Here is a 19,475-nt window from a genome sequence, read left to right on the forward strand (position 1 = left end):
TTCAGAAATCACCTGCCGATTCGTACTGTTTTGTCGTTTTCAAAGTCTTCTTGGCAAACTTGGTTAGCACATTCTCCCTCAAACTGAGTTAATTACTGCATTTTCGTACCATTACAGTAGTTTAAAAGGCTTAAGGAAGCATCTTTGTCACAGCAGAAAGGTAGTTTGAAAATTGGGCTGGCGACATAACAAAAAAAAAAAAACAGGAAGGGAGCCAACAGCACCCGGGTTTCCCAGGCGGTCACCCATCCAAGTACTAGCCGGGCCAGATGATGCTTAACTTCGGTGATCGGACGAGAACCGGTGTATTCATCATGGTATGGCCGTTGGCGCTCTCTAATAAAGGAGCACGGCAGAATTCGCTTTCGGCTTTTCTCCCAACACACAAAATGTTAGTTTTCGGCCGCATTTGACGAAAGCGCTTCCTTTCGCAACCGCCAGTTCCTCGAGGACGGCGCGGGGAGGCGCGCCCGGCGTCCCAGCAGAGTGACGGCCGAATTGGCGGGCGCACCGCCGCGTGTGTGGGACGCACTGCTGCTCGTTGCACCCCCTGTCATTCGCTGGGCGCGGTCAGCCTTCGACACTAGCGGAGGACGCATCTTGTCCCTGGTGTTCAGCGGGGGGCCTGTGCGGGGTGCGGCAGTGTCGTGCTGGAGGGCCCACTGGTAGCGATGTGGGCTTCCTCGCCTCGCCTCGCCTCGCCTCGCCTCGCCTCGCCTCACACCAGGTGTCTGCGTAGTTTGCAGTGCATTCGCACCATTCCTATCCCTGTCCCTGTCCCCGTCCCGACTTGTCCCGACTTTGCTCGACTGCCGCTCGCTGCCGCTCGGGTCGTGGTCCATATGACAGCGCAAGCACGACAAACGTCTGCGGGACGAGACGAGACGAGACGAGACGAGACGACTAAGGAATAAATTCGTGGTTACAAATCAAATTCGGAACTCTAAACTCCTACACAACAATAGGCGGTGACGTATTTCAGAAATCACCTGCCGATTCGTACTGTTTTGTCGTTTTCAAAGTCTTCTTGGCAAACTTGGTTAGCACATTCTCCCTCAAACTGAGTTAATTACTGCATTCTCGTACCATTACAGTAGTTTAAAAGGCTTAAGGAAGCATCTTTGTCACAACAGAAAGGTAGTTTGAAAATTGGGCTGGCGACATAACAAAAAAAAAAAAAACAGGAAGGGAGCCAACAGCACCCGGGTTTCCCAGGCGGTCACCCATCCAAGTACTAGCCGGGCCCGATGATGCTTAACTTCGGTGATCGGACGAGAACCGGTGTATTCATCATGGTATGGCCGTTGGCGCTCATCTAATGTAGGAGCACGGCAGAATTCGCGTTCGGCTTATCTCCCACCACACAAAATGTTAGTTTTCGGCCGCATTTGACGAAAGCGCTTCCTTCCGCAACCGCCAGTTCCTCGAGGACGGCGCGGGGAGGCGCGCCCGGCGTCCCAGCAGAGTGACGGCCGAATTGGCGGGCGCACCGCCGCGTGTGTGGGACGCACTGCTGCTCGTTGCACCCCCTGTCATTCGCTGGGCGCGTGCAGCCTTCGACACTAGCGGAGGACGCATCTTGTCCCTGGTGTTCAGCGGAGGGCCTGTGCGGGGTGCGGCAGTGTCGTGCAGGAGGGCCCACTGGTAGCGATGTGGGCTTCCTCGCCTCGCCTCGCCTCGCCTCGCCTCGCCTCACACCAGGTGTCTGCGTAGTTTGCAGTGCATTCGCACCATTCCTATCCCTGTCCCTGTCCCCGTCCCGACTTGTCCCGACTTTGCTCGACTGCCGCTCGCTGCCGCTCGGGTCGTGGTCCATATGACAGCGCAAGCACGACAAACGTCTGCGGGACGAGACGAGACGAGACGAGACGAGACGACTAAGGAATAAATTCGTGGTTACAAATCAAATTTGGAACTCTACACTCCTACACAACAATAGGCGGTGACGTATTTCAGAAATCACCTGCCGATTCGTACTGTTTTGTCGTTTTCAAAGTCTTCTTGGCAAACTTGGTTAGCACATTCTCCCTCAAACTGAGTTAATTACTGCATTTTCGTACCATTACAGTAGTTTAAAAGGCTTAAGGAAGCATCTTTGTCACAGCAGAAAGGTAGTTTGAAAATTGGGCTGGCGACATAACAAAAAAAAAAAAACAGGAAGGGAGCCAACAGCACCCGGGTTTCCCAGGCGGTCACCCATCCAAGTACTAGCCGGGCCAGATGATGCTTAACTTCGGTGATCGGACGAGAACCGGTGTATTCATCATGGTATGGCCGTTGGCGCTCTCTAATAAAGGAGCACGGCAGAATTCGCGTTCGGCTTTTCTCCCAACACACAAAATGTTAGTTTTCGGCCGCATTTGACGAAAGCGCTTCCTTTCGCAACCGCCAGTTCCTCGAGGACGGCGCGGGGAGGCGCGCCCGGCGTCCCAGCAGAGTGACGGCCGAATTGGCGGGCGCACCGCCGCGTGTGTGGGACGCACTGCTGCTCGTTGCACCCCCTGTCATTCGCTGGGCGCGGTCAGCCTTCGACACTAGCGGAGGACGCATCTTGTCCCTGGTGTTCAGCGGAGGGCCTGTGCGGGGTGCGGCAGTGTCGTGCTGGAGGGCCCACTGGTAGCGATGTGGGCTTCCTCGCCTCGCCTCGCCTCGCCTCGCCTCGCCTCGCCTCACACCAGGTGTCTGCGTAGTTCGCAGTGCATTCGCACCATTCCTATCCCTGTCCCTGTCCCCGTCCCGACTTGTCCCGACTTTGCTCGACTGCCGCTCGCTGCCGCTCGGGTCGTGGTCCATATGACAGCGCAAGCACGACAAACGTCTGCGGGACGAGACGAGACGAGACGAGACGAGACGACTAAGGAATAAATTCGTGGTTACAAATCAAATGCGGAACTCTAAACTCCTACACAACAATAGGCGGTGACGTATTTCAGAAATCACCTGCCGATTCGTACTGTTTTGTCGTTTTCAAAGTCTTCTTGGCAAACTTGGTTAGCACATTCTCCCTCAAACTGAGTTAATTACTGCATTTTCGTACCATTACAGTAGTTTAAAAGGCTTAAGGAAGCATCTTTGTCACAACAGAAAGGTAGTTTGAAAATTGGGCTGGCGACATAACAAAAAAAAAAAAACAGGAAGGGAGCCAACAGCACCCGGGTTTCCCAGGCGGTCACCCATCCAAGTACTAGCCGGGCCCGATGATGCTTAACTTCGGTGATCGGACGAGAACCGGTGTATTCATCATGGTATGGCCGTTGGCGCTCATCTAATGTAGGAGCACGGCAGAATTCGCGTTCGGCTTATCTCCCACCACACAAAATGTTAGTTTTCGGCCGCATTTGACGAAAGCGCTTCCTTCCGCAACCGCCAGTTCCTCGAGGACGGCGCGGGGAGGCGCGCCCGGCGTCCCAGCAGAGTGACGGCCGAATTGGCGGGCGCACCGCCGCGTGTGTGAGACGCACTGCTGCTCGTTGCACCCCCTGTCATTCGCTGGGCGCGTGCAGCCTTCGACACTAGCGGAGGACGCATCTTGTCCCTGGTGTTCAGCGGAGGGCCTGTGCGGGGTGCGGCAGTGTCGTGCAGGAGGGCCCACTGGTAGCGATGTGGGCTTCCTCGCCTCGCCTCGCCTCGCCTCGCCTCGCCTCACACCAGGTGTCTGCGTAGTTTGCAGTGCATTCGCACCATTCCTATCCCTGTCCCTGTCCCCGTCCCGACTTGTCCCGACTTTGCTCGACTGCCGCTCGCTGCCGCTCGGGTCGTGGTCCATATGACAGCGCAAGCACGACAAACGTCTGCGGGACGAGACGAGACGAGACGAGACGAGACGACTAAGGAATAAATTCGTGGTTACAAATCAAATTTGGAACTCTACACTCCTACACAACAATAGGCGGTGACGTATTTCAGAAATCACCTGCCGATTCGTACTGTTTTGTCGTTTTCAAAGTCTTCTTGGCAAACTTGGTTAGCACATTCTCCCTCAAACTGAGTTAATTACTGCATTTTCGTACCATTACAGTAGTTTAAAAGGCTTAAGGAAGCATCTTTGTCACAGCAGAAAGGTAGTTTGAAAATTGGGCTGGCGACATAACAAAAAAAAAAAAACAGGAAGGGAGCCAACAGCACCCGGGTTTCCCAGGCGGTCACCCATCCAAGTACTAGCCGGGCCAGATGATGCTTAACTTCGGTGATCGGACGAGAACCGGTGTATTCATCATGGTATGGCCGTTGGCGCTCTCTAATAAAGGAGCACGGCAGAATTCGCTTTCGGCTTTTCTCCCAACACACAAAATGTTAGTTTTCGGCCGCATTTGACGAAAGCGCTTCCTTTCGCAACCGCCAGTTCCTCGAGGACGGCGCGGGGAGGCGCGCCCGGCGTCCCAGCAGAGTGACGGCCGAATTGGCGGGCGCACCGCCGCGTGTGTGGGACGCACTGCTGCTCGTTGCACCCCCTGTCATTCGCTGGGCGCGGTCAGCCTTCGACACTAGCGGAGGACGCATCTTGTCCCTGGTGTTCAGCGGGGGGCCTGTGCGGGGTGCGGCAGTGTCGTGCTGGAGGGCCCACTGGTAGCGATGTGGGCTTCCTCGCCTCGCCTCGCCTCGCCTCGCCTCGCCTCGCCTCACACCAGGTGTCTGCGTAGTTTGCAGTGCATTCGCACCATTCCTATCCCTGTCCCTGTCCCCGTCCCGACTTGTCCCGACTTTGCTCGACTGCCGCTCGCTGCCGCTCGGGTCGTGGTCCATATGACAGCGCAAGCACGACAAACGTCTGCGGGACGAGACGAGACGAGACGAGACGAGACGACTAAGGAATAAATTCGTGGTTACAAATCAAATTCGGAACTCTAAACTCCTACACAACAATAGGCGGTGACGTATTTCAGAAATCACCTGCCGATTCGTACTGTTTTGTCGTTTTCAAAGTCTTCTTGGCAAACTTGGTTAGCACATTCTCCCTCAAACTGAGTTAATTACTGCATTCTCGTACCATTACAGTAGTTTAAAAGGCTTAAGGAAGCATCTTTGTCACAACAGAAAGGTAGTTTGAAAATTGGGCTGGCGACATAACAAAAAAAAAAAAAAACAGGAAGGGAGCCAACAGCACCCGGGTTTCCCAGGCGGTCACCCATCCAAGTACTAGCCGGGCCCGATGATGCTTAACTTCGGTGATCGGACGAGAACCGGTGTATTCATCATGGTATGGCCGTTGGCGCTCATCTAATGTAGGAGCACGGCAGAATTCGCGTTCGGCTTATCTCCCACCACACAAAATGTTAGTTTTCGGCCGCATTTGACGAAAGCGCTTCCTTCCGCAACCGCCAGTTCCTCGAGGACGGCGCGGGGAGGCGCGCCCGGCGTCCCAGCAGAGTGACGGCCGAATTGGCGGGCGCACCGCCGCGTGTGTGGGACGCACTGCTGCTCGTTGCACCCCCTGTCATTCGCTGGGCGCGTGCAGCCTTCGACACTAGCGGAGGACGCATCTTGTCCCTGGTGTTCAGCGGAGGGCCTGTGCGGGGTGCGGCAGTGTCGTGCAGGAGGGCCCACTGGTAGCGATGTGGGCTTCCTCGCCTCGCCTCGCCTCGCCTCGCCTCGCCTCACACCAGGTGTCTGCGTAGTTTGCAGTGCATTCGCACCATTCCTATCCCTGTCCCTGTCCCCGTCCCGACTTGTCCCGACTTTGCTCGACTGCCGCTCGCTGCCGCTCGGGTCGTGGTCCATATGACAGCGCAAGCACGACAAACGTCTGCGGGACGAGACGAGACGAGACGAGACGAGACGACTAAGGAATAAATTCGTGGTTACAAATCAAATTTGGAACTCTACACTCCTACACAACAATAGGCGGTGACGTATTTCAGAAATCACCTGCCGATTCGTACTGTTTTGTCGTTTTCAAAGTCTTCTTGGCAAACTTGGTTAGCACATTCTCCCTCAAACTGAGTTAATTACTGCATTTTCGTACCATTACAGTAGTTTAAAAGGCTTAAGGAAGCATCTTTGTCACAGCAGAAAGGTAGTTTGAAAATTGGGCTGGCGACATAACAAAAAAAAAAAAACAGGAAGGGAGCCAACAGCACCCGGGTTTCCCAGGCGGTCACCCATCCAAGTACTAGCCGGGCCAGATGATGCTTAACTTCGGTGATCGGACGAGAACCGGTGTATTCATCATGGTATGGCCGTTGGCGCTCTCTAATAAAGGAGCACGGCAGAATTCGCGTTCGGCTTTTCTCCCAACACACAAAATGTTAGTTTTCGGCCGCATTTGACGAAAGCGCTTCCTTTCGCAACCGCCAGTTCCTCGAGGACGGCGCGGGGAGGCGCGCCCGGCGTCCCAGCAGAGTGACGGCCGAATTGGCGGGCGCACCGCCGCGTGTGTGGGACGCACTGCTGCTCGTTGCACCCCCTGTCATTCGCTGGGCGCGGTCAGCCTTCGACACTAGCGGAGGACGCATCTTGTCCCTGGTGATCAGCGGAGGGCCTGTGCGGGGTGCGGCAGTGTCGTGCTGGAGGGCCCACTGGTAGCGATGTGGGCTTCCTCGCCTCGCCTCGCCTCGCCTCGCCTCGCCTCGCCTCACACCAGGTGTCTGCGTAGTTTGCAGTGCATTCGCACCATTCCTATCCCTGTCCCTGTCCCCGTCCCGACTTGTCCCGACTTTGCTCGACTGCCGCTCGCTGCCGCTCGGGTCGTGGTCCATATGACAGCGCAAGCACGACAAACGTCTGCGGGACGAGACGAGACGAGACGAGACGAGACGACTAAGGAATAAATTCGTGGTTACAAATCAAATTCGGAACTCTAAACTCCTACACAACAATAGGCGGTGACGTATTTCAGAAATCACCTGCCGATTCGTACTGTTTTGTCGTTTTCAAAGTCTTCTTGGCAAACTTGGTTAGCACATTCTCCCTCAAACTGAGTTAATTACTGCATTTTCGTACCATTACAGTAGTTTAAAAGGCTTAAGGAAGCATCTTTGTCACAACAGAAAGGTAGTTTGAAAATTGGGCTGGCGACATAACAAAAAAAAAAAAACAGGAAGGGAGCCAACAGCACCCGGGTTTCCCAGGCGGTCACCCATCCAAGTACTAGCCGGGCCCGATGATGCTTAACTTCGGTGATCGGACGAGAACCGGTGTATTCATCATGGTATGGCCGTTGGCGCTCATCTAATGTAGGAGCACGGCAGAATTCGCGTTAGGCTTATCTCCCACCACACAAAATGTTAGTTTTCGGCCGCATTTGACGAAAGCGCTTCCTTCCGCAACCGCCAGTTCCTCGAGGACGGCGCGGGGAGGCGCGCCCGGCGTCCCAGCAGAGTGACGGCCGAATTGGCGGGCGCACCGCCGCGTGTGTGAGACGCACTGCTGCTCGTTGCACCCCCTGTCATTCGCTGGGCGCGTGCAGCCTTCGACACTAGCGGAGGACGCATCTTGTCCCTGGTGTTCAGCGGAGGGCCTGTGCGGGGTGCGGCAGTGTCGTGCAGGAGGGCCCACTGGTAGCGATGTGGGCTTCCTCGCCTCGCCTCGCCTCGCCTCGCCTCGCCTCACACCAGGTGTCTGCGTAGTTTGCAGTGCATTCGCACCATTCCTATCCCTGTCCCTGTCCCCGTCCCGACTTGTCCCGACTTTGCTCGACTGCCGCTCGCTGCCGCTCGGGTCGTGGTCCATATGACAGCGCAAGCACGACAAACGTCTGCGGGACGAGACGAGACGAGACGAGACGAGACGAGACGACTAAGGAATAAATTCGTGGTTACAAATCAAATTTGGAACTCTACACTCCTACACAACAATAGGCGGTGACGTATTTCAGAAATCACCTGCCGATTCGTACTGTTTTGTCGTTTTCAAAGTCTTCTTGGCAAACTTGGTTAGCACATTCTCCCTCAAACTGAGTTAATTACTGCATTTTCGTACCATTACAGTAGTTTAAAAGGCTTAAGGAAGCATCTTTGTCACAGCAGAAAGGTAGTTTGAAAATTGGGCTGGCGACATAACAAAAAAAAAAAAACAGGAAGGGAGCCAACAGCACCCGGGTTTCCCAGGCGGTCACCCATCCAAGTACTAGCCGGGCCAGATGATGCTTAACTTCGGTGATCGGACGAGAACCGGTGTATTCATCATGGTATGGCGGTTGGCGCTCTCTAATAAAGGAGCACGGCAGAATTCGCGTTCGGCTTTTCTCCCAACACACAAAATGTTAGTTTTCGGCCGCATTTGACGAAAGCGCTTCCTTTCGCAACCGCCAGTTCCTCGAGGACGGCGCGGGGAGGCGCGCCCGGCGTCCCAGCAGAGTGACGGCCGAATTGGCGGGCGCACCGCCGCGTGTGTGGGACGCACTGCTGCTCGTTGCACCCCCTGTCATTCGCTGGGCGCGGTCAGCCTTCGACACTAGCGGAGGACGCATCTTGTCCCTGGTGTTCAGCGGAGGGCCTGTGCGGGGTGCGGCAGTGTCGTGCTGGAGGGCCCACTGGTAGCGATGTGGGCTTCCTCGCCTCGCCTCGCCTCGCCTCGCCTCGCCTCACACCAGGTGTCTGCGTAGTTTGCAGTGCATTCGCACCATTCCTATCCCTGTCCCTGTCCCCGTCCCGACTTGTCCCGACTTTGCTCGACTGCCGCTCGCTGCCGCTCGGGTCGTGGTCCATATGACAGCGCAAGCACGACAAACGTCTGCGGGACGAGACGAGACGAGACGAGACGAGACGACTAAGGAATAAATTCGTGGTTACAAATCAAATTTGGAACTCTACACTCCTACACAACAATAGGCGGTGACGTATTTCAGAAATCACCTGCCGATTCGTACTGTTTTGTCGTTTTCAAAGTCTTCTTGGCAAACTTGGTTAGCACATTCTCCCTCAAACTGAGTTAATTACTGCATTTTCGTACCATTACAGTAGTTTAAAAGGCTTAAGGAAGCATCTTTGTCACAGCAGAAAGGTAGTTTGAAAATTGGGCTGGCGACATAACAAAAAAAAAAAAACAGGAAGGGAGCCAACAGCACCCGGGTTTCCCAGGCGGTCACCCATCCAAGTACTAGCCGGGCCAGATGATGCTTAACTTCGGTGATCGGACGAGAACCGGTGTATTCATCATGGTATGGCCGTTGGCGCTCTCTAATAAAGGAGCACGGCAGAATTCGCGTTCGGCTTTTCTCCCAACACACAAAATGTTAGTTTTCGGCCGCATTTGACGAAAGCGCTTCCTTTCGCAACCGCCAGTTCCTCGAGGACGGCGCGGGGAGGCGCGCCCGGCGTCCCAGCAGAGTGACGGCCGAATTGGCGGGCGCACCGCCGCGTGTGTGGGACGCACTGCTGCTCGTTGCACCCCCTGTCATTCGCTGGGCGCGGTCAGCCTTCGACACTAGCGGAGGACGCATCTTGTCCCTGGTGTTCAGCGGAGGGCCTGTGCGGGGTGCGGCAGTGTCGTGCTGGAGGGCCCACTGGTAGCGATGTGGGCTTCCTCGCCTCGCCTCGCCTCGCCTCGCCTCGCCTCGCCTCACACCAGGTGTCTGCGTAGTTTGCAGTGCATTCGCACCATTCCTATCCCTGTCCCTGTCCCCGTCCCGACTTGTCCCGACTTTGCTCGACTGCCGCTCGCTGCCGCTCGGGTCGTGGTCCATATGACAGCGCAAGCACGACAAACGTCTGCGGGACGAGACGAGACGAGACGAGACGAGACGACTAAGGAATAAATTCGTGGTTACAAATCAAATTCGGAACTCTAAACTCCTACACAACAATAGGCGGTGACGTATTTCAGAAATCACCTGCCGATTCGTACTGTTTTGTCGTTTTCAAAGTCTTCTTGGCAAACTTGGTTAGCACATTCTCCCTCAAACTGAGTTAATTACTGCATTTTCGTACCATTACAGTAGTTTAAAAGGCTTAAGGAAGCATCTTTGTCACAACAGAAAGGTAGTTTGAAAATTGGGCTGGCGACATAACAAAAAAAAAAAAAACAGGAAGGGAGCCAACAGCACCCGGGTTTCCCAGGCGGTCACCCATCCAAGTACTAGCCGGGCCCGATGATGCTTAACTTCGGTGATCGGACGAGAACCGGTGTATTCATCATGGTATGGCCGTTGGCGCTCATCTAATGTAGGAGCACGGCAGAATTCGCGTTCGGCTTATCTCCCACCACACAAAATGTTAGTTTTCGGCCGCATTTGACGAAAGCGCTTCCTTCCGCAACCGCCAGTTCCTCGAGGACGGCGCGGGGAGGCGCGCCCGGCGTCCCAGCAGAGTGACGGCCGAATTGGCGGGCGCACCGCCGCGTGTGTGGGACGCACTGCTGCTCGTTGCACCCCCTGTCATTCGCTGGGCGCGTGCAGCCTTCGACACTAGCGGAGGACGCATCTTGTCCCTGGTGTTCAGCGGAGGGCCTGTGCGGGGTGCGGCAGTGTCGTGCAGGAGGGCCCACTGGTAGCGATGTGGGCTTCCTCGCCTCGCCTCGCCTCGCCTCGCCTCGCCTCACACCAGGTGTCTGCGTAGTTTGCAGTGCATTCGCACCATTCCTATCCCTGTCCCTGTCCCCGTCCCGACTTGTCCCGACTTTGCTCGACTGCCGCTCGCTGCCGCTCGGGTCGTGGTCCATATGACAGCGCAAGCACGGCAAACGTCTGCGGGACGAGACGAGACGAGACGAGACGAGACGACTAAGGAATAAATTCGTGGTTACAAATCAAATTTGGAACTCTACACTCCTACACAACAATAGGCGGTGACGTATTTCAGAAATCACCTGCCGATTCGTACTGTTTTGTCGTTTTCAAAGTCTTCTTGGCAAACTTGGTTAGCACATTCTCCCTCAAACTGAGTTAATTACTGCATTTTCGTACCATTACAGTAGTTTAAAAGGCTTAAGGAAGCATCTTTGTCACAGCAGAAAGGTAGTTTGAAAATTGGGCTGGCGACATAACAAAAAAAAAAAAACAGGAAGGGAGCCAACAGCACCCGGGTTTCCCAGGCGGTCACCCATCCAAGTACTAGCCGGGCCAGATGATGCTTAACTTCGGTGATCGGACGAGAACCGGTGTATTCATCATGGTATGGCCGTTGGCGCTCTCTAATAAAGGAGCACGGCAGAATTCGCGTTCGGCTTTTCTCCCAACACACAAAATGTTAGTTTTCGGCCGCATTTGACGAAAGCGCTTCCTTTCGCAACCGCCAGTTCCTCGAGGACGGCGCGGGGAGGCGCGCCCGGCGTCCCAGCAGAGTGACGGCCGAATTGGCGGGCGCACCGCCGCGTGTGTGGGACGCACTGCTGCTCGTTGCACCCCCTGTCATTCGCTGGGCGCGGTCAGCCTTCGACACTAGCGGAGGACGCATCTTGTCCCTGGTGTTCAGCGGAGGGCCTGTGCGGGGTGCGGCAGTGTCGTGCTGGAGGGCCCACTGGTAGCGATGTGGGCTTCCTCGCCTCGCCTCGCCTCGCCTCGCCTCGCCTCGCCTCACACCAGGTGTCTGCGTAGTTTGCAGTGCATTCGCACCATTCCTATCCCTGTCCCTGTCCCCGTCCCGACTTGTCCCGACTTTGCTCGACTGCCGCTCGCTGCCGCTCGGGTCGTGGTCCATATGACAGCGCAAGCACGAAAAACGTCTGCGGGACGAGACGAGACGAGACGAGACGAGACGACTAAGGAATAAATTCGTGGTTACAAATCAAATTTGGAACTCTACATTCCTACACAACAATAGGCGGTGACGTATTTCAGAAATCACCTGCCAATTCGTACTGTTTTGTCGTTTTCAAAGTCTTCTTGGCAAACTTGGTTAGCACATTCTCCCTCAAACTGAGTTAATTACTGCATTATCGTACCATTACAGTAGTTTAAACGGTTTAAGGAAGCATCTTTGTCACAACAGAAAGGTAGTTTGAAAATTGGGCTGGCGACATAACAAAAAAAAAAAAACAGGAAGGGAGCCAACAGCACCCGGGTTTCCCAGGCGGTCACCCATCCAAGTACTAGCAGGGCCCGATGATGCTTAACTTCGGTGATCGGACGAGAACCGGTGTATTCATCATGGTATGGCCGTTGGCGCTCATCTAATGTAGGAGCACGGCAGAATTCGCGTTCGGCTTTTCTCCCAACACACAAAATGTTAGTTTTCGGCCGCATTTGACGAAAGCGCTTCCTTCCGCAACCGCCAGTTCCTCGAGGACGGCGCGGGGAGGCGCGCCCGGCGTCCCAGCAGAGTGACGGCCGAATTGGCGGGCGCACCGCCGCGTGTGTGAGACGCACTGCTGCTCGTTGCACCCCCTGTCATTCGCTGGGCGCGTTCAGCCTTCGACACTAGCGGAGGACGCATCTTGTCCCTGGTGTTCAGCGGAGGGCCTGTGCGGGGTGTGGCAGTGTCGTGCTGGAGGGCCCACTGGTAGCGATGTGGGCTTCCACGCCTCGCCTCGCCTCGCCTCGCCTCGCCGCGCCTCACACCAGGTGTCTGCGTAGTTTGCAGTGCATTCGCACCATTCCTATCCCTGTCCCTGTCCCCGTCCCGACTTGTCCCGACTTTGCTCGACTGCCGCTCGCTGCCGCTCGGGTCGTGGTCCATATGACAGCGCAAGCACGAAAAACGTCTGCGGGACGAGACGAGACGAGACGAGACGAGACGACTAAGGAATAAATTCGTGGTTACAAATCAAATTTGGAACTCTACATTCCTACACAACAATAGGCGGTGACGTATTTCAGAAATCACCTGCCGATTCGTACTGTTTTGTCGTTTTCAAAGTCTTCTTGGCAAACTTGGTTAGCACATTCTCCCTCAAACTGAGTTAATTACTGCATTTTCGTACCATTACAGTAGTTTAAAAGGCTTAAGGAAGCATCTTTGTCCCAACAGAAACGTAGTTTGAAAATTGGGCTGGCAACATAACAAAAAAAAAAAACGGGAAGGGAGCCAACAGCACCCGGGTTGACCCAGGCGGTCACCCATCCAAGTACTAGCCGGGCATGATGATGCTTAACTTCGGTGGTCGGACGAGAACCGGTGTATTCATCATGGTATCGCCGTTGGCGCTCATCTAATGTAGGAGCACGGCAGAATTCGCGTTCGGCTTTTCTCCCAACACACAAAATGTTAGTTTTCGGCCGCATTTGACGAAAGCGCTTCCTTCCGCAACCGCCAGTTCCTCGAGGACGGCGCGGGGAGGCGCGCCCGGCGTCCCAGCAGAGTGACGGCCGAATTGGCGGGCGCACCGCCGCGTGTGTGAGACGCACTGCTGCTCGTTGCACCCCCTGTCATTCGCTGGGCGCGTTCAGCCTTCGACACTAGCGGAGGACGCATCTTGTCCCTGGTGTTCAGCGGAGGGCCTGTGCGGGGTGTGGCAGTGTCGTGCTGGAGGGCCCACTGGTAGCGATGTGGGCTTCCTCGCCTCGCCTCGCCTCGCCTCGCCGCGCCTCACACCAGGTGTCTGCGTAGTTTGCAGTGCATTCGCACCATTCCTATCCCTGTCCCTGTCCCCGTCCCGACTTGTCCCGACTTTGCTCGACTGCCGCTCGCTGCCGCTCGGGTCGTGGTCCATATGACAGCGCAAGCACGAAAAACGTCTGCGGGACGAGACGAGACGAGACGAGACGAGACGACTAAGGAATAAATTCGTGGTTACAAATCAAATTTGGAACTCTACATTCCTACACAACAATAGGCGGTGACGTATTTCAGAAATCACCTGCCAATTCGTACTGTTTTGTCGTTTTCAAAGTCTTCTTGGCAAACTTGGTTAGCACATTCTCCCTCAAACTGAGTTAATTACTGCATTATCGTACCATTACAGTAGTTTAAACGGTTTAAGGAAGCATCTTTGTCACAACAGAAAGGTAGTTTGAAAATTGGGCTGGCGACATAACAAAAAAAAAAAAACAGGAAGGGAGCCAACAGCACCCGGGTTTCCCAGGCGGTCACCCATCCAAGTACTAGCAGGGCCCGATGATGCTTAACTTCGGTGATCGGACGAGAACCGGTGTATTCATCATGGTATGGCCGTTGGCGCTCATCTAATGTAGGAGCACGGCAGAATTCGCGTTCGGCTTTTCTCCCAACACACAAAATGTTAGTTTTCGGCCGCATTTGACGAAAGCGCTTCCTTCCGCAACCGCCAGTTCCTCGAGGACGGCGCGGGGAGGCGCGCCCGGCGTCCCAGCAGAGTGACGGCCGAATTGGCGGGCGCACCGCCGCGTGTGTGAGACGCACTGCTGCTCGTTGCACCCCCTGTCATTCGCTGGGCGCGTTCAGCCTTCGACACTAGCGGAGGACGCATCTTGTCCCTGGTGTTCAGCGGAGGGCCTGTGCGGGGTGTGGCAGTGTCGTGCTGGAGGGCCCACTGGTAGCGATGTGGGCTTCCTCGCCTCGCCTCGCCTCGCCTCGCCGCGCCTCACACCAGGTGTCTGCGTAGTTTGCAGTGCATTCGCACCATTCCTATCCCTGTCCCTGTCCCCGTCCCGACTTGTCCCGACTTTGCTCGACTGCCGCTCGCTGCCGCTCGGGTCGTGGTCCATATGACAGCGCAAGCACGAAAAACGTCTGCGGGACGAGACGAGACGAGACGAGACGAGACGACTAAGGAATAAATTCGTGGTTACAAATCAAATTTGGAACTCTACATTCCTACACAACAATAGGCGGTGACGTATTTCAGAAATCACCTGCCGATTCGTACTGTTTTGTCGTTTTCAAAGTCTTCTTGGCAAACTTGGTTAGCACATTCTCCCTCAAACTGAGTTAATTACTGCATTTTCGTACCATTACAGTAGTTTAAAAGGCTTAAGGAAGCATCTTTGTCACAACAGAAACGTAGTTTGAAAATTGGGCTGGCAACATAACAAAAAAAAAAAAACGGGAAGGGAGCCAACAGCACCCGGGTTGACCCAGGCGGTCACCCATCCAAGTACTAGCCGGGCATGATGATGCTTAACTTCGGTGGTCGGACGAGAACCGGTGTATTCATCATGGTATCGCCGTTGGCGCTCATCTAATGTAGGAGCACGGCAGGCAGAATTCGCGTTCGGCTTATCTCCCACCACACAAAATGTTAGTTTTCGGCCGCATTTGACGAAAGCGCTTCCTTCCGCAACCGCCAGTTCCTCGAGGACGGCGCGGGGAGGCGCGCCCGGCGTCCCAGCAGAGTGACGGCCGAATTGGCGGGCGCACCGCCGCGTGTGTGAGACGCACTGCTGCTCGTTGCACCCCCTGTCATTCGCTGGGCGCGTGCAGCCTTCGACACTAGCGGAGGACGCATCTTGTCCCTGGTGTTCAGCGGAGGGCCTGTGCGGGGTGCGGCAGTGTCGTGCAGGAGGGCCCACTGGTAGCGATGTGGGCTTCCTCGCCTCGCCTCGCCTCGCCTCGCCTCGCCTCACACCAGGTGTCTGCGTAGTTTGCAGTGCATTCGCACCATTCCTATCCCTGTCCCTGTCCCCGTCCCGACTTGTCCCGACTTTGCTCGACTGCCGCTCGCTGCCGCTCGGGTCGTGGTCCATATGACAGCGCAAGCACGACAAACGTCTGCGGGACGAGACGAGACGAGACGAGACGAGACGACTAAGGAATAAATTCGTGGTTACAAATCAAATTTGGAACTCTACACTCCTACACAACAATAGGCGGTGACGTATTTCAGAAATCACCTGCCGATTCGTACTGTTTTGTCGTTTTCAAAGTCTTCTTGGCAAACTTGGTTAGCACATTCTCCCTCAAACTGAGTTAATTACTGCATTTTCGTACCATTACAGTAGTTTAAAAGGCTTAAGGAAGCATCTTTGTCACAGCAGAAAGGTAGTTTGAAAATTGGGCTGGCGACGTAACAAAAAAAAAAAAACAGGAAGGGAGCCAACAGCACCCGGGTTTCCCAGGCGGTCACCCATCCAAGTACTAGCCGGGCCAGATGATGCTTAACTTCGGTGATCGGACGAGAACCGGTGTATTCATCATGGTATGGCCGTTGGCGCTCTCTAATAAAGGAGCACGGCAGAATTCGCGTTCGGCTTTTCTCCCAACACACAAAATGTTAGTTTTCGGCCGCATTTGACGAAAGCGCTTCCTTTCGCAACCGCCAGTTCCTCGAGGACGGCGCGGGGAGGCGCGCCCGGCGTCCCAGCAGAGTGACGGCCGAATTGGCGGGCGCACCGCCGCGTGTGTGGGACGCACTGCTGCTCGTTGCACCCCCTGTCATTCGCTGGGCGCGGTCAGCCTTCGACACTAGCGGAGGACGCATCTTGTCCCTGGTGTTCAGCGGAGGGCCTGTGCGGGGTGCGGCAGTGTCGTGCTGGAGGGCCCACTGGTAGCGATGTGGGCTTCCTCGCCTCGCCTCGCCTCGCCTCGCCTCGCCTCGCCTCACACCAGGTGTCTGCGTAGTTTGCAGTGCATTCGCACCATTCCTATCCCTGTCCCTGTCCCCGTCCCGACTTGTCCCGACTTTGCTCGACTGCCGCTCGCTGCCGCTCGGGTCGTGGTCCATATGACAGCGCAAGCACGACAAACGTCTGCGGGACGAGACGAGACGAGACGAGACGAGACGACTAAGGAATAAATTCGTGGTTACAAATCAAATTCGGAACTCTAAACTCCTACACAACAATAGGCGGTGACGTATTTCAGAAATCACCTGCCGATTCGTACTGTTTTGTCGTTTTCAAAGTCTTCTTGGCAAACTTGGTTAGCACATTCTCCCTCAAACTGAGTTAATTACTGCATTTTCGTACCATTACAGTAGTTTAAAAGGCTTAAGGAAGCATCTTTGTCACAACAGAAAGGTAGTTTGAAAATTGGGCTGGCGACATAACAAAAAAAAAAAAACAGGAAGGGAGCCAACAGCACCCGGGTTTCCCAGGCGGTCACCCATCCAAGTACTAGCCGGGCCAGATGATGCTTAACTTCGGTGATCGGACGAGAACCGGTGTATTCATCATGGTATGGCCGTTGGCGCTCATCTAATGTAGGAGCACGGCAGAATTCGCGTTCGGCTTATCTCCCACCACACAAAATGTTAGTTTTCGGCCGCATTTGACGAAAGCGCTTCCTTCCGCAACCGCCAGTTCCTCGAGGACGGCGCGGGGAGGCGCGCCCGGCGTCCCAGCAGAGTGACGGCCGAATTGGCGGGCGCACCGCCGCGTGTGTGGGACGCACTGCTGCTCGTTGCACCCCCTGTCATTCGCTGGGCGCGGTCAGCCTTCGACACTAGCGGAGGACGCATCTTGTCCCTGGTGTACAGCGGAGGGCCTGTGCGGGGTGCGGCAGTGTCGTGCTGGAGGGCCCACTGGTAGCGATGTGGGCTTCCTCGCCTCGCCTCGCCTCGCCTCGCCTCGCCTCGCCTCACACCAGGTGTCTGCGTAGTTTGCAGTGCATTCGCACCATTCCTATCCCTGTCCCTGTCCCCGTCCCGACTTGTCCCGACTTTGCTCGACTGCCGCTCGCTGCCGCTCGGGTCGTGGTCCATATGACAGCGCAAGCACGACAAACGTCTGCGGGACGAGACGAGACGAGACGAGACGAGACGACTAAGGAATAAATTCGTGGTTACAAATCAAATTTGGAACTCTACACTCCTACACAACAATAGGCGGTGACGTATTTCAGAAATCACCTGCCGATTCGTACTGTTTTGTCGTTTTCAAAGTCTTCTTGGCAAACTTGGTTAGCACATTCTCCCTCAAACTGAGTTAATTACTGCATTTTCGTACCATTACAGTAGTTTAAAAGGCTTAAGGAAGCATCTTTGTCACAGCAGAAAGGTAGTTTGAAAATTGGGCTGGCGACATAACAAAAAAAAAAAACAGGAAGGGAGCCAACAGCACCCGGGTTTCCCAGGCGGTCACCCATCCAAGTACTAGCCGGGCCAGATGATGCTTAACTTCGGTGATCGGACGAGAACCGGTGTATTCATCATGGCATGGCCGTTGGCGCTCTCTAATAAAGGAGCACGGCAGAATTCGCGTTCGGCTTTTCTCCCAACACACAAAATGTTAGTTTTCGGCCGCATTTGACGAAAGCGCTTCCTTTCGCAACCGCCAGTTCCTCGAGGACGGCGCGGGGAGGCGCGCCCGGCGTCCCAGCAGAGTGACGGCCGAATTGGCGGGCGCACCGCCGCGTGTGTGGGACGCACTGCTGCTCGTTGCACCCCCTGTCATTCGCTGGGCGCGGTCAGCCTTCGACACTAGCGGAGGACGCATCTTGTCCCTGGTGTTCAGCGGAGGGCCTGTGCGGGGTGCGGCAGTGTCGTGCTGGAGGGCCCACTGGTAGCGATGTGGGCTTCCTCGCCTCGCCTCGCCTCGCCTCGCCTCGCCTCGCCTCACACCAGGTGTCTGCGTAGTTTGCAGTGCATTCGCACCATTCCTATCCCTGTCCCTGTCCCCGTCCCGACTTGTCCCGACTTTGCTCGACTGCCGCTCGCTGCCGCTCGGGTCGTGGTCCATATGACAGCGCAAGCACGACAAACGTCTGCGGGACGAGACGAGACGAGACGAGACGAGACGACTAAGGAATAAATTCGTGGTTACAAATCAAATTCGGAACTCTAAACTCCTACACAACAATAGGCGGTGACGTATTTCAGAAATCACCTGCCGATTCGTACTGTTTTGTCGTTTTCAAAGTCTTCTTGGCAAACTTGGTTAGCACATTCTCCCTCAAACTGAGTTAATTACTGCATTTTCGTACCATTACAGTAGTTTAAAAGGCTTAAGGAAGCATCTTTGTCACAACAGAAAGGTAGTTTGAAAATTGGGCTGGCGACATAACAAAAAAAAAAAAACAGGAAGGGAGCCAACAGCACCCGGGTTTCCCAGGCGGTCACCCATCCAAGTACTAGCCGGGCCCGATGATGCTTAACTTCGGTGATCGGACGAGAACCGGTGTATTCATCATGGTATGGCCGTTGGCGCTCATCTAATGTAGGAGCACGGCAGAATTCGCGTTCGGCTTATCTCCCACCACACAAAATGTTAGTTTTCGGCCGCATTTGACGAAAGCGCTTCCTTCCGCAACCGCCAGTTCCTCGAGGAAGGCGCGGGGAGGCGCGCCCGGCGTCCCAGCAGAGTGACGGCCGAATTGGCGGGCGCACCGCCGCGTGTGTGGGACGCACTGCTGCTCGTTGCACCCCCTGTCATTCGCTGGGCGCGGTCAGCCTTCGACACTAGCGGAGGACGCATCTTGTCCCTGGTGTTCAGCGGAGGGCCTGTGCGGGGTGCGGCAGTGTCGTGCTGGAGGGCCCACTGGTAGCGATGTGGGCTTCCTCGCCTCGCCTCGCCTCGCCTCGCCTCGCCTCGCCTCACACCAGGTGTCTGCGTAGTTTGCAGTGCATTCGCACCATTCCTATCCCTGTCCCTGTCCCCGTCCCGACTTGTCCCGACTTTGCTCGACTGCCGCTCGCTGCCGCTCGGGTCGTGGTCCATATGACAGCGCAAGCACGACAAACGTCTGCGGGACGAGACGAGACGAGACGAGACGAGACGACTAAGGAATAAATTCGTGGTTACAAATCAA

At 55.4% G+C, this 19,475-nt stretch overlaps 18 non-coding genes and 2 pseudogenes across 18 annotated transcripts; all 20 read right to left on the reverse strand.

Moving 5' to 3' along the window:
* Positions 1–212: 212 nt before the first annotated feature.
* LOC126101824 (5S ribosomal RNA) lies at positions 213–331 on the reverse strand. Its single transcript, XR_007522538.1, has one exon. It is a non-coding gene; the product is annotated as a 5S ribosomal RNA (ribosomal RNA).
* An 859-nt stretch (positions 332–1,190) lies between these two features.
* On the reverse strand, positions 1,191–1,309 carry LOC126102589 (5S ribosomal RNA). Its single transcript, XR_007522878.1, has one exon. It is a non-coding gene; the product is annotated as a 5S ribosomal RNA (ribosomal RNA).
* An 854-nt stretch (positions 1,310–2,163) lies between these two features.
* LOC126101825 (5S ribosomal RNA) lies at positions 2,164–2,282 on the reverse strand. Its single transcript, XR_007522539.1, has one exon. It is a non-coding gene; the product is annotated as a 5S ribosomal RNA (ribosomal RNA).
* Positions 2,283–3,140: 858 nt separating this feature from the next.
* LOC126102591 (5S ribosomal RNA) lies at positions 3,141–3,259 on the reverse strand. The gene has a single exon (XR_007522880.1). It is a non-coding gene; the product is annotated as a 5S ribosomal RNA (ribosomal RNA).
* Positions 3,260–4,113: 854 nt separating this feature from the next.
* LOC126101827 (5S ribosomal RNA) lies at positions 4,114–4,232 on the reverse strand. The gene has a single exon (XR_007522541.1). It is a non-coding gene; the product is annotated as a 5S ribosomal RNA (ribosomal RNA).
* Positions 4,233–5,092: 860 nt separating this feature from the next.
* Positions 5,093–5,211, reverse strand: LOC126102592 (5S ribosomal RNA). Its single transcript, XR_007522881.1, has one exon. It is a non-coding gene; the product is annotated as a 5S ribosomal RNA (ribosomal RNA).
* Positions 5,212–6,065: 854 nt separating this feature from the next.
* Positions 6,066–6,184, reverse strand: LOC126101828 (5S ribosomal RNA). Its single transcript, XR_007522542.1, has one exon. It is a non-coding gene; the product is annotated as a 5S ribosomal RNA (ribosomal RNA).
* Positions 6,185–7,042: 858 nt separating this feature from the next.
* LOC126102593 (5S ribosomal RNA) lies at positions 7,043–7,161 on the reverse strand. The gene has a single exon (XR_007522882.1). It is a non-coding gene; the product is annotated as a 5S ribosomal RNA (ribosomal RNA).
* Positions 7,162–8,020: 859 nt separating this feature from the next.
* Positions 8,021–8,139, reverse strand: LOC126102032 (5S ribosomal RNA). The gene has a single exon (XR_007522729.1). It is a non-coding gene; the product is annotated as a 5S ribosomal RNA (ribosomal RNA).
* An 853-nt stretch (positions 8,140–8,992) lies between these two features.
* Positions 8,993–9,111, reverse strand: LOC126101829 (5S ribosomal RNA). The gene has a single exon (XR_007522543.1). It is a non-coding gene; the product is annotated as a 5S ribosomal RNA (ribosomal RNA).
* An 859-nt stretch (positions 9,112–9,970) lies between these two features.
* On the reverse strand, positions 9,971–10,089 carry LOC126102594 (5S ribosomal RNA). Its single transcript, XR_007522883.1, has one exon. It is a non-coding gene; the product is annotated as a 5S ribosomal RNA (ribosomal RNA).
* Positions 10,090–10,943: 854 nt separating this feature from the next.
* Positions 10,944–11,062, reverse strand: LOC126101830 (5S ribosomal RNA). Its single transcript, XR_007522544.1, has one exon. It is a non-coding gene; the product is annotated as a 5S ribosomal RNA (ribosomal RNA).
* Positions 11,063–11,920: 858 nt separating this feature from the next.
* On the reverse strand, positions 11,921–12,039 carry LOC126101883 (5S ribosomal RNA). Its single transcript, XR_007522593.1, has one exon. It is a non-coding gene; the product is annotated as a 5S ribosomal RNA (ribosomal RNA).
* An 858-nt stretch (positions 12,040–12,897) lies between these two features.
* On the reverse strand, positions 12,898–13,017 carry LOC126102130 (5S ribosomal RNA; annotated as a pseudogene).
* An 854-nt stretch (positions 13,018–13,871) lies between these two features.
* Positions 13,872–13,990, reverse strand: LOC126101884 (5S ribosomal RNA). The gene has a single exon (XR_007522594.1). It is a non-coding gene; the product is annotated as a 5S ribosomal RNA (ribosomal RNA).
* An 854-nt stretch (positions 13,991–14,844) lies between these two features.
* On the reverse strand, positions 14,845–14,964 carry LOC126102131 (5S ribosomal RNA; annotated as a pseudogene).
* An 858-nt stretch (positions 14,965–15,822) lies between these two features.
* On the reverse strand, positions 15,823–15,941 carry LOC126101831 (5S ribosomal RNA). The gene has a single exon (XR_007522545.1). It is a non-coding gene; the product is annotated as a 5S ribosomal RNA (ribosomal RNA).
* Positions 15,942–16,799: 858 nt separating this feature from the next.
* On the reverse strand, positions 16,800–16,918 carry LOC126101832 (5S ribosomal RNA). The gene has a single exon (XR_007522546.1). It is a non-coding gene; the product is annotated as a 5S ribosomal RNA (ribosomal RNA).
* Positions 16,919–17,776: 858 nt separating this feature from the next.
* LOC126101988 (5S ribosomal RNA) lies at positions 17,777–17,895 on the reverse strand. Its single transcript, XR_007522689.1, has one exon. It is a non-coding gene; the product is annotated as a 5S ribosomal RNA (ribosomal RNA).
* Positions 17,896–18,753: 858 nt separating this feature from the next.
* Positions 18,754–18,872, reverse strand: LOC126102595 (5S ribosomal RNA). Its single transcript, XR_007522884.1, has one exon. It is a non-coding gene; the product is annotated as a 5S ribosomal RNA (ribosomal RNA).
* Positions 18,873–19,475: the final 603 nt, after the last annotated feature.

The sequence above is a fragment of the Schistocerca cancellata genome, chromosome 9, assembly GCF_023864275.1.
Source record: "Schistocerca cancellata isolate TAMUIC-IGC-003103 chromosome 9, iqSchCanc2.1, whole genome shotgun sequence".
Taxonomy (NCBI): Eukaryota; Metazoa; Arthropoda; class Insecta; order Orthoptera; family Acrididae; genus Schistocerca; species Schistocerca cancellata.